Source organism: Diaphorina citri, unplaced genomic scaffold (genome assembly GCF_000475195.1).
Source record: "Diaphorina citri unplaced genomic scaffold, Diaci psyllid genome assembly version 1.1 scaffold259, whole genome shotgun sequence".
NCBI lineage: Eukaryota > Metazoa > Arthropoda > Insecta > Hemiptera > Psyllidae > Diaphorina > Diaphorina citri.
The window spans coordinates 223,993-237,495 of NW_007377696.1; the positions used below are offsets into that span (position 1 = coordinate 223,993).

The following is a 13,503-nucleotide window of genomic DNA, read 5'->3' on the forward strand; positions in this document are numbered from 1 at the left end:
GAGATTTTTCCTTCCAGGCCAAGTCAGGTCATAAAATTTATCGCAGTGTATCAATAAAATGAATTATTAAACACCATTTGTGACGAGTTTTTAATAGTCAAGTTCAACACGCGTAATTTTTTTTATACTTGTCAAACGTGTGTGATAATGACATAATTGTTGACATGTCCTACACATATTGGTAACCCGAGGGAATACCATCTTATTCAGAGCTGACAGTATCACTTTGAAAGTCCTTGGTCTGCGGTTTGGGGTTTAGAATGCCACAAGTTTTGGTCAACCGATAATACGTAACGTTTGTTTGGGGTCAGTAAGCTTACTTTTTCATCAGGTATGTTTTCAAACTGAAACTGCCCATTTGTTTAGCTTAAAGCAGCTCATAATCAAAGGGCTATCAATTTGATATTGAACCGGTTAGCATTGACCTTAAGAAAAATTTCAAACTACACCCACCATTCTCGAAACTAGTCGAAACCAATTTGGTTAAAAAAGGACATTTTGCAATTTTGTCCATTCTTGTATCCTTATGTGAAGAAAACTTTGGAAAGTGTAGCACAAACTTATAACTTCTACTCTGGTATTCCCATTCCAATAGATTTCCAATTGATATGTATTATGTAATTTCATCAATAAGTTAAATGGTTTCTTCAAATTGATCCCAAGGGCAAGGTAAATCCTTGACAAATGTTATGGTTCTGACAGTATCACTTTGAAAGTCCTTGGTCTGCGGTTTGGGGTTTAGAATGCCACAAGTTTTGGTCAATCGATAATACGTAACGTTTGAAATGTTAGAAGACTAGGCATGTCCCAATACTGTTTCAGAACTGTATGACCAATCTTACTGTACAGAGATAGTTATTGACCACAGTATACCTATGTACGTACTACGTACCAACTTGTTATTTGTGGGTACCAACTCAACCGTCGATAAAGTTAGTGAAGATTTTACCGTTTGATTTGACGAAAACATCCTTATGGCTAAGTTGAAAGTTATAGCTTCATATAATTGATACTCCTGCCCATCACCATAGTTGTCTTTTTCGGAACCAGCCCCACCCAGCAGAACTACAGAACTGCAGGATGTTCTGATGTTCTCAATGCAGAGATTCATATCATCAATCTTGGCGAGGAGACTGTACTTCTAGTTCTACTGAGAAGAAACAATCTAAAAGATTTTACCGTTTGATTTGAGGAGAACATCCTTATGGCTAAGTTGAAAGTTATGTATAGCTTCATATAATTGATACTCTTGCCCATCACCATAGTTGTCTTTTTCGGAACCAGCCACCCCGTTTCTTTTGTGCATCCAAGTACTACGTACCAACTTGTTATTTGTGGGTACCAACTCAACCGTCGATAATGTTAGTAAAGATTTTACCGTTTGATTTGAGGAAAACATCCTTATGGCTAAGTTGAAAGTTATAGCTTCATATAATTGATACTCTTGCCCATCACCATAGTTGTCTTTTTCGGAACCAGCCACCCCGTTTCTTTTGTGCATCCAAGTAGTTAACACCAAATAAAGGAGGTTTAAATGGTTAGCACCATACCGATCCATTATATAATCTATAATTATGAATATTCCCTCTTTTGCTTCTCAAGAGGCAAATAATACCTAGCTGGCTGGATTAATAATTACACATCATGAATTGAGTGATCAAATTAAATGCTTCAATTTATGTGAAGACATCCAAGTATTGGAAAAGGCACAGCTTCTCAAATCCTTTCTGAAGTGCATGATAGCTTGTGCCCTTCTTCAGGTGTACCAAATTACCAATGTTTCTTGAAGAAGACTACAGTTGTTGCTTCCTGATATATTTCTCAGGACCGGAGGTTTTGTCAGCCTGCAGGCATTGTAATTTACTAGTTGCGTACAGAATGTTAACAAGTTTGACATGCGACAAGATCGCTCTAACTGCTAACAGGACCATTAAAAATGCTCGAAGTATCATCGACCAAAGAGATGTAGAAACGACTAAATAGCTGTTCGATCTTCATACATACCTTCCTTAAAAGTACGAACTTACGAAGGTTAATGAGAAGGTCAAGTGTCATCGACCTTAAAGCGTTAATGCTTCTGTAACTCATAGCGCGTACCGTGCCATTGAACATTTTACACTGACCTATTTTTGCCATCCGTCATGTAATGTTTTAGCAGTCACAACTGTGAACTGATGATCCAATGGTCCATTACATCTCTGCGTGTCGTTCATCCGGTGAAATGCTTCTGTAACTCATAGCGCGTACCGTGCCATTGAACATTTTACACTGACCTATTTTTGCCATCCGTCATGTAATGTTTTAGCAGGTGTTTAAAATCTTCCAGGTTGCTCTATGTGATTAGGTTACTGTTAAGACTTGGGGCCATTTTGAATAGATCAGTTAGTATGTGGACTACACTTGGTTCTATTTCTATATCTTCTCCTCCCTAACTCACCCATCATGTTCTTGCAAAAAAGCATCTAGGTCTGGTTGCTCAAGTTGCTTCTGTGTTCCAATAGGTGACACATTGACACTATTCATGATGGCTATGGTTATTATATGATTAAAATCTTCCAGGTTGCTCTATGACTCTATGTGATTAGGTTACTGTTAAGACTTGGGGCCATTTTGAATAGATCAGTTAGTATGTGGACTACACTTGGTTCTATTTCTACATTTTCTCCTCCCTAACTCACCTATGTTCTTGCAAAAAGCATCTAGGTCTGGTTGCTCTAGTTGCTTCTGTGTTCCAATAGGTGACACATTGACACTATTCATGATGGCTATGGTTATTATTAGATATCAATAGTTTTGAAATAGTTATCATCATGTTGAGCAATACGGATTGTTATTCTGCCATGTGGGTTACAAGGATGAGTCAATTGAGCCAACTGGGCAGTTTTCTCGTTAACATTACTCAATGTTCATGGTAGGTTCCATTTACCTGAGTGCCTAAATGACCTGGATGTCCAAGGATTAACATCATGGCATTACCCTGCTCAGTAGGTAAAGCGGAGTAGTGGAAAATTATTACTTGTGGATCCAATAAGCCTCTATTATCTAGTCCATTGGGAATCATTAAATGAGTTGAAGTTATATGATGGAATTGATGGATATACCCCAACATTATGAACTTTCGTCTGTGTTAATGTTAATATCATTTGCAGACGAGCGTATGCTCCCGTAATTCAACGTACCTACATATACATTTGCATAACATATGTACCCTAATACGTACGTAGTTTCTTTTATAAAATGGGCGTTGCCACATATGTCACAAGCCTTGAATCCTTTATTGTGTAAGTTGGAAAATATTTTCTCCGTTATTCGAAGCTTGAAGGGACCTGGACTTCTTATTTAATAAATGCTATTAACGGTAACGGTACCACTTTACCTAAAGATAAAATTTATCAATGTGTATTGATTGGCAAACGACATTTTTTGTGATGAGCTTGTGAGCATGCGTCCGGAATATCCGGATATACATAATTATGTAAGTAGGTGATTTGGACTAGCAAATATCATTTACATCCTATCTGATTTTTTTTTCTTTTTCAATTCAAAATCTAATTCGATGTCATTTCTCTGTTACAAAAAGTCTAATTTGCATATCTCTTTATTTTTTTCAGTTGACTGCCCGTTTTGAATATCAAATGTCGATGCTAACTCCAATGACCTTGCCAAAGGTAAGCCCTTGTTTGTTCTACTCCTCCAGCCTGGACAAAGTCCATACGTAGATACGTGACAAAGATACGAATACGAATTGTTTTCTTGACTTTCTTGATCCTAAAGACTTCCTTGAGCTGGAAAAAATAGAACTTATGAGGTAACAAATAGGGGTTCATTTTATAGTGTTCACATTATTTTGAAGCGTTTTGAAAGGAAAGCGCTGTCGCAGGTTTGAAAACGTTGAGAACCCCTGATCTACAACAATTACCTATTGGTCTATTAAAACTTGGAAGACCATCAACTTGGACAAAGAATTGAACCACATACAATGTAGTATTATTATTTGACCAAGTTTTTCTAAATCACTCACAACACACACAATAGATCCATGACTTGCAGAATCCCCACAAATATTTGCAATATCACATGGAGCAACGTGTGAAATAAAAGTGATAGTAAGATAAGCAATGGGTATTTTTATCCTCCTAGAATTCTACTGATGGGAAATTGAAACCAGATCACTTGTGTAAGTATATTGCCAATATCCAATGTGAAATGAACTCATCTGAAGTACATACCAGCATGCCTTCAAGGAAATCACTTCTGTGATGTATTCATTAAAATGATCATTATTATAAATGTCAACAATGTTGGTAGATTAAAAATTGTGTCAGGATTGCGCGCGCTGTGGTGACTTGGTGAGTTTAGAACAATAGAGCATTTTTTTACAATCTTTTGCAGAACTGCACTCATAGATTGTACCTTGCTGTTTATGTCAGTGCGACTGTTCTGAAAATTGAGAAGAGTCCCTTTGTCAAACCAAATTTTCATTTGTGTTCTGACTCTGACCATTATTGTCCTTTCTTCAGTTATTAAAATCGGAGCTACATACATGCAAAAGACTTGGTGTTTAAAATCTTCCAGGTTGCTCTGTGTGATTAGGTTACTGTTAAGACTTGGGGCCATTTCGAATAGATCAGTTAGTATGTGGACTACACTTGGTTCTATTTCTACATTTTCTCCTCCCTAACTCACCCATGTTCTTGCAAAAAGCATCTAGGTCTGGTTGCTCAAGTTGCTTCTGTGTTCCAATAGGTGACACATTGACACTATTCATGATGGCTATGGTTATTATTAGATATCAATAGTTTTGAAATAGTTATCATCATATTGAGCAATACCTACGGATTGTTATTCTGCCATGTGGGTTACAAGGATGAGTCAATTGAGCAGTTTTCTCGTTAACATTACTCAATGTTCATGGTAGGTTCCATTTACCTGAGTGCCTAAATGACCTGGATGTCCAAGGATTAACATCATGGCATTACCCTGCTCAGTAGGTAAAGTGAAATCAAATAGTGGAAAATTATTACTTGTGGATCCAATAAGCCTCTATTATCTAGTCCATTGGGATTCATTAAATGAGTTGAAGTTATATGATGGAATTGATGGATATAGGTACCCCAACATTATGAACTTTCGTCTGTGTTAATGTTAAAATATCACTTGCAGACGAGCGTATGCTCCCGTAATTCAACGTACCTACATATACATGTGCATAACATATGTAGTTATGTACCCTAATACGTACGTAATTGAGTGCTGAAAATGGCTCTGAACTAAATAGAAAGTAAAAGGCAATAGAATGTAAAAATTCAGTCCCTAAATTCCATTTAAACATAAAAACTTTGAGAGAACCACGCCCCCTCTATGTTCCTGTGGTGAAAACCTAACTGTCAAACACCTATTAGACTGCGTCCGCCATACACCCGTACGTTCTACCCTGAGCAGCAAGCCCTCCCTGCTTGATGAGCCTGCCACATATGTCACAAGCCTTGAATCCTTTATTGTGTAAGTTGGAAAATATTTTCTCCGTTATTCGAAGCTTGAAGGGACCTGGACTTCTTATTTAATAAATGCTATTAATGGTAACGGTACCACTTTACCTAAAGATAAAATTTATCAAAGTGTATTAATTGGCAAACGACATTTTTTGTGATGAGCTTGTGAGCATGCGTCCGGAATATCCGGATATACATAATTATGTAAGTAGGTGATTTGGACTAGCAAATCTCATTTACATCCTATCTGATTTTTTTTTCTTTTTCAATTCAAAATCTAATTCGATGTCATTTCTCTGTTACAAAAATTCTAATTTGCATATCCCTTTATTTTTTTCAGTTGACTGCCCGTTTTGAATATCAAATGTCGATGCTAACTCCAATGACCTTGCCAAAGTTATTGATTGGCAAACGACATTTTTTGTGATGAGCTTGTGAGCATGCGTCCGGAATATCCGGATATAATTATGTAAGTAGGTGTTTTGGACTAGCAAATCTCATTTACATCCTATCTGATTTTTTTCTTTTTCAATTCAAAATCTAATTCGATGTCATTTCTCTGTTACAAAAAGTCTAATTTGCATATCTCTTTATTTTTTTCAGTCGTTCTACTCCTCCAGGCTGGACAAAGTCCATACGTAGATACGTGACAAAGATACGAATTGTTTTCTTGACTTTCTTGGTCCTAAAGACTTCCTTGAGCTGGAAAGGATACGTGACAAAGATACGAATTGTTTTCTTGACTTTCTTGGTCCTAAAGACTTCCTTGAGCTGGAAAAAATAGAACTTATGAGGTAACAAATAGGGGTTCATTTTATAGTGTTTTATAGGTATTACTTAGGTATTGTTGTCTTTTTTAAAGCACTTGATTATTTATTGATTTGATCACTCTAAAACTCTGTAGTTTTAGTAGATAAATGGAGTGAAAAACTCACGTTCCATATTCAGCTGTTGATTGTATGAGATTTTAACAATCCCGGCTAATATTAATTTATACATAGAATGATACTTACTTACCTACCTACTAAATTAAGATTGCAAACTATCTTTGTATATGCGTGTGAAGATCTTGAATGACAGTTAATTTGTTCCATTTTGTTATCGTGAGTCTTTCTTTTCCCGTCTTAAAAATATTCAATTTCCTCGCTAAATCATTCTCTTGGTTGCTGAACTTTCCAATCTTGTTCACTTGATTATATCTCTAGTTGTTCAGGTGAAATCTCAGTTGTTACCAGAATAAGGCCTTTTGTAAATACAATCTTCACTCTTCAGTCATTATTGTAAACACGGCTAGAAGTATTCAACGCAGATACCTTGCTGTAATTGCAACCAGTAGGTACGTGCAGTTCCTCTGTAAAATTAGAAACTGAAGAAATCATTGCAGTTTCAGTAGGTCTAGTTCTAGTTCTAGATGCTAATGTCCACAATGTCTGCAATTATGAACCCGTATTTGTCATCGGAGTGGTAACTTTCTACAGCTACCATTAGTCGGTGTGTGTTTCCAAGCATTGTTTAAGGAGTGTCCCAAGACCTGAGAGTGTTCATCATGCGAAACCTAGTTCGAATCAAACTAAGATATCTGAATAGTGTAGTATTGAGCTGGAAATTCTTGACTTTCTTGGTCCTAAAGACTTCCTTGAGCTGGAAAAAATAGAACTTATGAGGTAACAAATAGGGGTTCATTTTATAGTGTTCACTTGTTCAGTGTTGCATTATTTAAGACTGTGGTGAATGTAAAAATGGTTGAAGCGTTTTGAAAGGAAAGCGCTGTCGCAGATTTGAAAACGTTGAGAACCCCTGATCTACAACAATTACCTATTGGTCTATTAAAACTTGGAAGACCATCAACTTGGACAAAGAATTGACTACATTGAATAATACCGAATAACAGAATTAATTAAATAATTACGTATTTCCCGTCGCTAAAGACTTACCTATCCAGTTCTCTAATGACTTGACATGCGTACGGTGTAATTATCAGGCATAAAAACAGAAAAACATGCGTAAAATCCTGTGCCTTAATGCCTGTCCTTTGGTAATAAAAGTCAAGCCAAGCGTATGTATTAGCAAATACAAGATCGCTCTAACTGCTAACAGGACAACAGGACCATTAAAAATGCTCGAGTATCATCGACCAAAGAGATGCAGAAACGACTGAATAGCTGTTCGATCTTCATACATACCTTCCTTAAAAGTACGAACTTACGAAGGTTAATGAGAAGGTCAAGTGTCATCGACCTTAAAGATAATGGTAATTAACTAAAAGTTTAGTCTTGGTCTATCACGGGCATTTATTGATTCCTTCTCGTAGCGTAGACGTACATATGTATTGTTACAGTTTTGTTATTACGTGATTTAATATGACGTCGAATGAAAGCAACACGATCGCCCCGGGATAGCTTTGCCACTATGTCATTCACTTGTGATATCCATGTTACTCAAGTCCCTTCTGGTAGTTTACAATTTTTTTTGTTTCATTCCAGAAATACGTACATGAAATAAATTAAAAGAGCTGATGAAGATGCAAATTTACGTGAGTCTATGTAGCTCAGATTATGTCCAGAGTTTCAGGGCTTTCAAACGGCTTAACGATTGATATAATTATGAAAATGAAAATTTCCAACATTTTCCTGTCCTTGCCTATACCGGGTGAAAATTGGGTCAAGACAGAAAGAGTTTCATTCCAGAAATACGTACATGAAATAAAATAAAAGAGCTGATGAAGATGCAAATTTACGTGAGTCTATGTAGCTCCTATTATGTCCAGAGTTTCAGGGCTTTCAAACGGCTTAAGTAACGATTGATATAATTATGAAAATGAAAATTTCCAACATTTTCCTGTCCTTGCCTATACCGGGTGAAAATTGGGTCAAGACAGAAAGCGAGGTGAAAAATCGGGTGACTAGCACATGGGTATCTGAAGTAACCAAGTCTGATTTCCAATTGTCTGAGAATTGGAAAGGAAAGATGAATATGATTGCCAGCAGAGGAGATTCTCAGCATGTCCAGCAATTAGGTCAGCCGTGTCATTCTTGTTAGATTGAAATCGGTCTCGAAAAATATTATCTGTTATCATTTTGCCAGAAGTCTAGAGATAAAAATAGAAAAGTATGCAAAAATAGAAATTGAACAATTAGAAATTGTCGAAGTCACTCATTATTATGTTTTTGGTTAGTCTATCACGGGCATTTATTGATTCCTTCTCGTAGCGTACATAAGACGTATGTATTGTTACAGTTTTGTTATTACGTGATTTAATATGATGTCGAATGAAAGCAACACGATCGCCCCGGGATAGCTTTGCCACTATGGCTTCATACAAAGTAAACAAAACAGACGACTAGCACCATATGATTCTAATCTGATCCAATTCATTGTGCATGTCCATATTTTTGTTATTGTTTTGTATTTTTATCATTACATTTTGGATCCCCGTGACTTTCTTTGTCCATTGTTTTGGATTTGGACGGTTATATTGTTCTCTTCTATGTCCGTTAATCCATTCAAACAATCAGAAGATAATCCAAAATATCCAACCTCACACATGTGTCAATTCTGGAACACTGATAATATTACTGTTCTGACTGTCTCTGAGACTATCAGAGATTGTTCTTTTGTAGAATCTGTGGATACAATTTAAAAATTTGCCCTTTCTGCTTTTTAGAAAAAGTTTATTGGTACTCAAATACCGTTATTGGTACTCAAATTAATAACTGAAGAAGAATCAGTGTTAGAATTAATTGTGATGTTTCATATAGTGTCGTCTAAATGAATTGAAAACACTATAACGAGCACCACAATCAGCCACTGGACAAAAGACATCTTCTTCTGATCAAATTTCCTTTTACTTGCAAGTTTTATGTTGTTTTCCATCCTATAAATGTTGATTTACCACATCGTTAGTGTGTTAGAAAAAGGTTACTAGAAGACATAAAAGCGCGAAAGTTTGGCTTTTTTTCGTTTTCTTTGTGCCCTACAATACCTTCGAGTGTACGTATATATTTTTTTTCTGATCAAATTTCCTTTTACTTGCAAGTTTTATGTTGTTTTCCATCCTATAAATGTTGATTTACCACATCGTTAGTGTGTTCGATTTTTATGAATTTATTGCTAGTCTTCTGTAGTAAGATGGTCCCTTACTTTCTTCTATCTAACCAATTCGATGAATAGTTTCTTGGTATAAGCATTTTACAATACTGAGTATATTCGATAAATGCTTCTTGGGTGTAAGAATTTCAGAATCTTCAGTACGTCGATGAACGCTTCTCCTATTGGATGTAAGCATTTCAGAATCCTCAGTACATTTAGTAGAGTAAGTTCAGTGAGTTCTTTAGCAGGGTTTATACCTGAGTATATTCGATAAATGCTTCTTGGGTGTAAGAATTTCAGAATCTTCAGTACGTCGATAAACGCTTCTCCTATTGGATGTAAGCATTTCAGAATCCTCAGTACATTTAGTAGAGTAAGTTCAGTGAGTTCTTTAGCAGGGTTTATACGCGACCTGGAAAAACTGAAAAAGTCATGGAATCTGAAAATCGGCCGAAAAGTCATGGAAAATCGTGAAAATTTAAAGAAAACCTGGAAAAGTCATGGAATTTGTCATCCAGTCAAAAATTAAAAATGTTCAAATTAAATATCAAGTTTTTTCCGAAAAATGGCCTGCGGCGCATTCCGCCTCATATTCCTTCATGTTCTGCATATTGCATATTTTATTTAAATGAAGGGATAATATTTTAGATAAATTTTTAGGTATCTCCGCCGCGAAAACCTGAAAAAGTCATGGAATCTGAAAATCGGCCGAAAAGTCATGGAAAATCGTGAAAATTTAAAGAAAACCTGGAAAAGTCATGGAATTTGTCACCCAGTCAAAAATTAAAAATTAATGTTCAAATTAAATATCAAGTTTTTTCCGAAAAATGGCCTGCGGCGCATTCCCCCTCATATTCCTTCATGTTCTGCATATTGCATATTTTATTTAAATGAAGGGATAATATTTTAGATAAATTTTTAGGTATCTCCGCTGCCGCTCCCTATTTTTCTGGGAAAAGTCATGGAAATTTTCTGTAAAAGTCATGGAAATTTTCTGTAAAAGTCATGGAATTTCATTCCGGGAAAAGCGTATATAGGTACCTTGTTTAGTATAGGTCTGTTCAATATTCCTCTAGAATTCCACTTATTCTAGTGTTTATGTTCATACTTCATAGAACTCATTCAGCGTTCAGTTTCAGTTTAGTTATAGCGTTCTCCGAGTGAACTTGTCGAATAAACGGAATAAAGCGGGTATACACATCACACTTATATTAAATTGTTCTTCCGAGTGTTAAAATATTTTTCGAGAGAAAAGTTACCTTTTCTGTTTCTCCCGCGATTAAAAGTTCAAATTAAATATCAAGTTTTTTCCGAAAAATGGCCTGCGGCGCATTCCTCCTCATATTCCTTCATGTTCTGCATATTGCATATTTTATTTAAATGAAGGGATAATATTTTAGATAAATTTTTAGGTATCTCCGCCGCCGCCCCCTATTTTTCTGGGAAAAGTCATGGAAATTTTCTGTAAAAGTCATGGAATTTCATTCCGGGAAAAGCGTATATACCTTGTTTAGTATAGGTCTGTTCAATATTCCTCTAGAATTCCACTTATTCTAGTGTTTATGTTCATACTTCATAGAACTCATTCAGCGTTCAGTTTCAGTCTTTCAGTAGTTTCAGTTTAGTCATAGCGTTCTCCGAGTGAACTTGTCGAATAAACGGAATAAAGCGGGTATACATCACACTTATATTAAATTGTTCTTCCGAGTGTTAAAATATTTTTCGAGAGAAAAGTTACCTTTTCTGTTTCTCCCGCGATTAAAATAATTGAAGTATATCTAACTTTTGGTATTTTAAAAAATAAATTGCTGAAGATTACGAAGGAAACTTTTTGCCAGATGGAATTATTACGTCGAAAATTAAATTAATAACTCAATTTTTTCAAAGTACCTAAATAACCTTTTTTCCAAGCTTTTCCGTGGAAAGTTTTAATTTGGCAGCGGTTTTTTGTGTGTGAAGTAGGTCCTTTCTACTTTTACCGTGGTAAACCTTTTTTGCTGGCGTTGAAAACTTGCACAACCTTTTGGGGGCTTGTTGCTAACGCATAACTTTTAATTTTAAATGTTCGTAAACTTCATGTTGGTAACTCATTATTTTCTGTATTGTTCAGTTTCTTATTAATAACAATTTTAATGTTGAACGTACAGTGGAGATTTAACTTAAAGACCTATTCTTTGAATGGTTGTACGTGCTTTCAGTGATATCTGTGCGTCTTTAATATTTTCAATACTATTCAGTACATTGAATAATACCGAATAACAGAATTAATTAAATAATTACGTATTTCCCGTCGCTAAAGACTTACCTATCCAGTTCTCTAATGACAATAACTCAATTTTTTCAAAGTACCTAAATAACCTTTTTTTCCAAGCTTTTCCGTGGAAAGTTTTAATTTGGCAGCGGTTTTTTGTGTGTGAAGTAGGTCCTTTCTACTTTTACCGTGGTAAACCTTTTTTGCTGGCGTTGAAAACTTGCACAACCTTTTGGGGGCTTGTTGCTAACGCATAACTTTTAATTTTAAATGTTCGTAAACTTCATGTTGGTAACTCATTATTTTCTGTATTGTTCAGTTTCTTATTAATAACAATTTTAATGTTGAACGTACAGTGGAGATTTAACTTAAAGACCTATTCTTTGAATGGTTGTACGTGCTTTCAGTGATATCTGTGCGTCTTTAATATTTTCAATACTATTCAGTACCTACATTGAATAATACCGAATAACAGAATTAATTAAATAATTACGTATTTCCCGTCGCTAAAGACTTACCTATCCAGTTCTCTAATGACTTCGCTAATATCTCATTATATTCAAGTACTTACCTAACTAATCTATTGTTTATCTTGCTCAATAAATCAATGTTTTCATTGTCTTCGCCCATCAATAAAACCGATTAGAATACCTTGAAATTAATTGCCAAGATAATTTCTGGTTTAGGTTTAACACGTTTTGTTAGACGTGAGTGAAATGGGTGATCCTAACAGCATCTGAAAGTTGCCTAAATTTCACGAGAACGAAGGGGAAGATTTTGGCCCAGGTATTTATTTTCTCCCATCAATAAAACCGATTAGAATACCTTGAAATTAATTGCCAAGATGATTTCTGGTTTAGGTTTAACACGTTTTGTTAGACGTGAGTGAAATGGGTGATTCTAACAGCATCTGAAAGTTGCCTAAATTTATTCAAGTACTTACCTAACTAATCTATTGTTTATCTTGTTCAATAAATCAATGTTTTCATTGTCTTTCTTCCATCAATAAAACCGATTAGAATACCTTGAAATTAATTGCTAAGATGATTTCTGGTTTAGGTTTAACACGTTTTGTTAGACGTGAGTGAAATGGGTGATTCTAACAGCATCTGAAAGTTGCCTAAATTTCACGAGAACGAAGGGGAAGATTTTGGCCCAGGTATTTATTTTCCCTTTTCATTGACTAACCTCTTTTTTTTCAGGGCGAAACAACAATAATGTTTACCTTTCGGTGCGCGGTGGGTGGATTTATTTGCTTATCACTGGTTTGAGTTTCCGCATTGTTAGCATTTTCTCGAAAATGTTTGTCAAGCTGATCGTATAAGCTCTTTGGATTATAGTTTGATCTGATTCTTCAGGGCGAATCAACAATAATGTTTACCTTTCGGTGCGCGGTGGGTGGATTTATTTGCTTATCACGGTTTTGAGTTTCCGCATTGTTAGCATTTTCTCGAAAATGTTTGTCAAGCTGATCGTATAAGCTCTTTGGATTATAGTTTGATCTGATTCTACCTTAAGTAGGTTTATTATCCTTAGCTTCTTGTAAAGGTGTTTTGCAATCGCTACCGACCCAATTATTATCACTTTTTCTTCTACTTGACGGGCGACCATAAAAAAATCCACTTAAGATCGTTTAAATTTTTTATCCTTTACTCGGTTGTTTTTACGTCT

At 35.5% G+C, this 13,503-nt stretch overlaps 1 long non-coding RNA gene across 1 annotated transcript; it reads right to left on the reverse strand.

The window, feature by feature from the left end:
- Positions 1-11,602: 11,602 nt before the first annotated feature.
- On the reverse strand, positions 11,603-13,011 carry LOC113466392. The gene is made up of 3 exons (XR_003390795.1): positions 12,776-13,011; positions 12,351-12,403; positions 11,603-11,886 (listed from the first exon to the last, which is right to left on the reverse strand). It is a non-coding gene; the product is annotated as an uncharacterized LOC113466392 (long non-coding RNA).
- Positions 13,012-13,503: the final 492 nt, after the last annotated feature.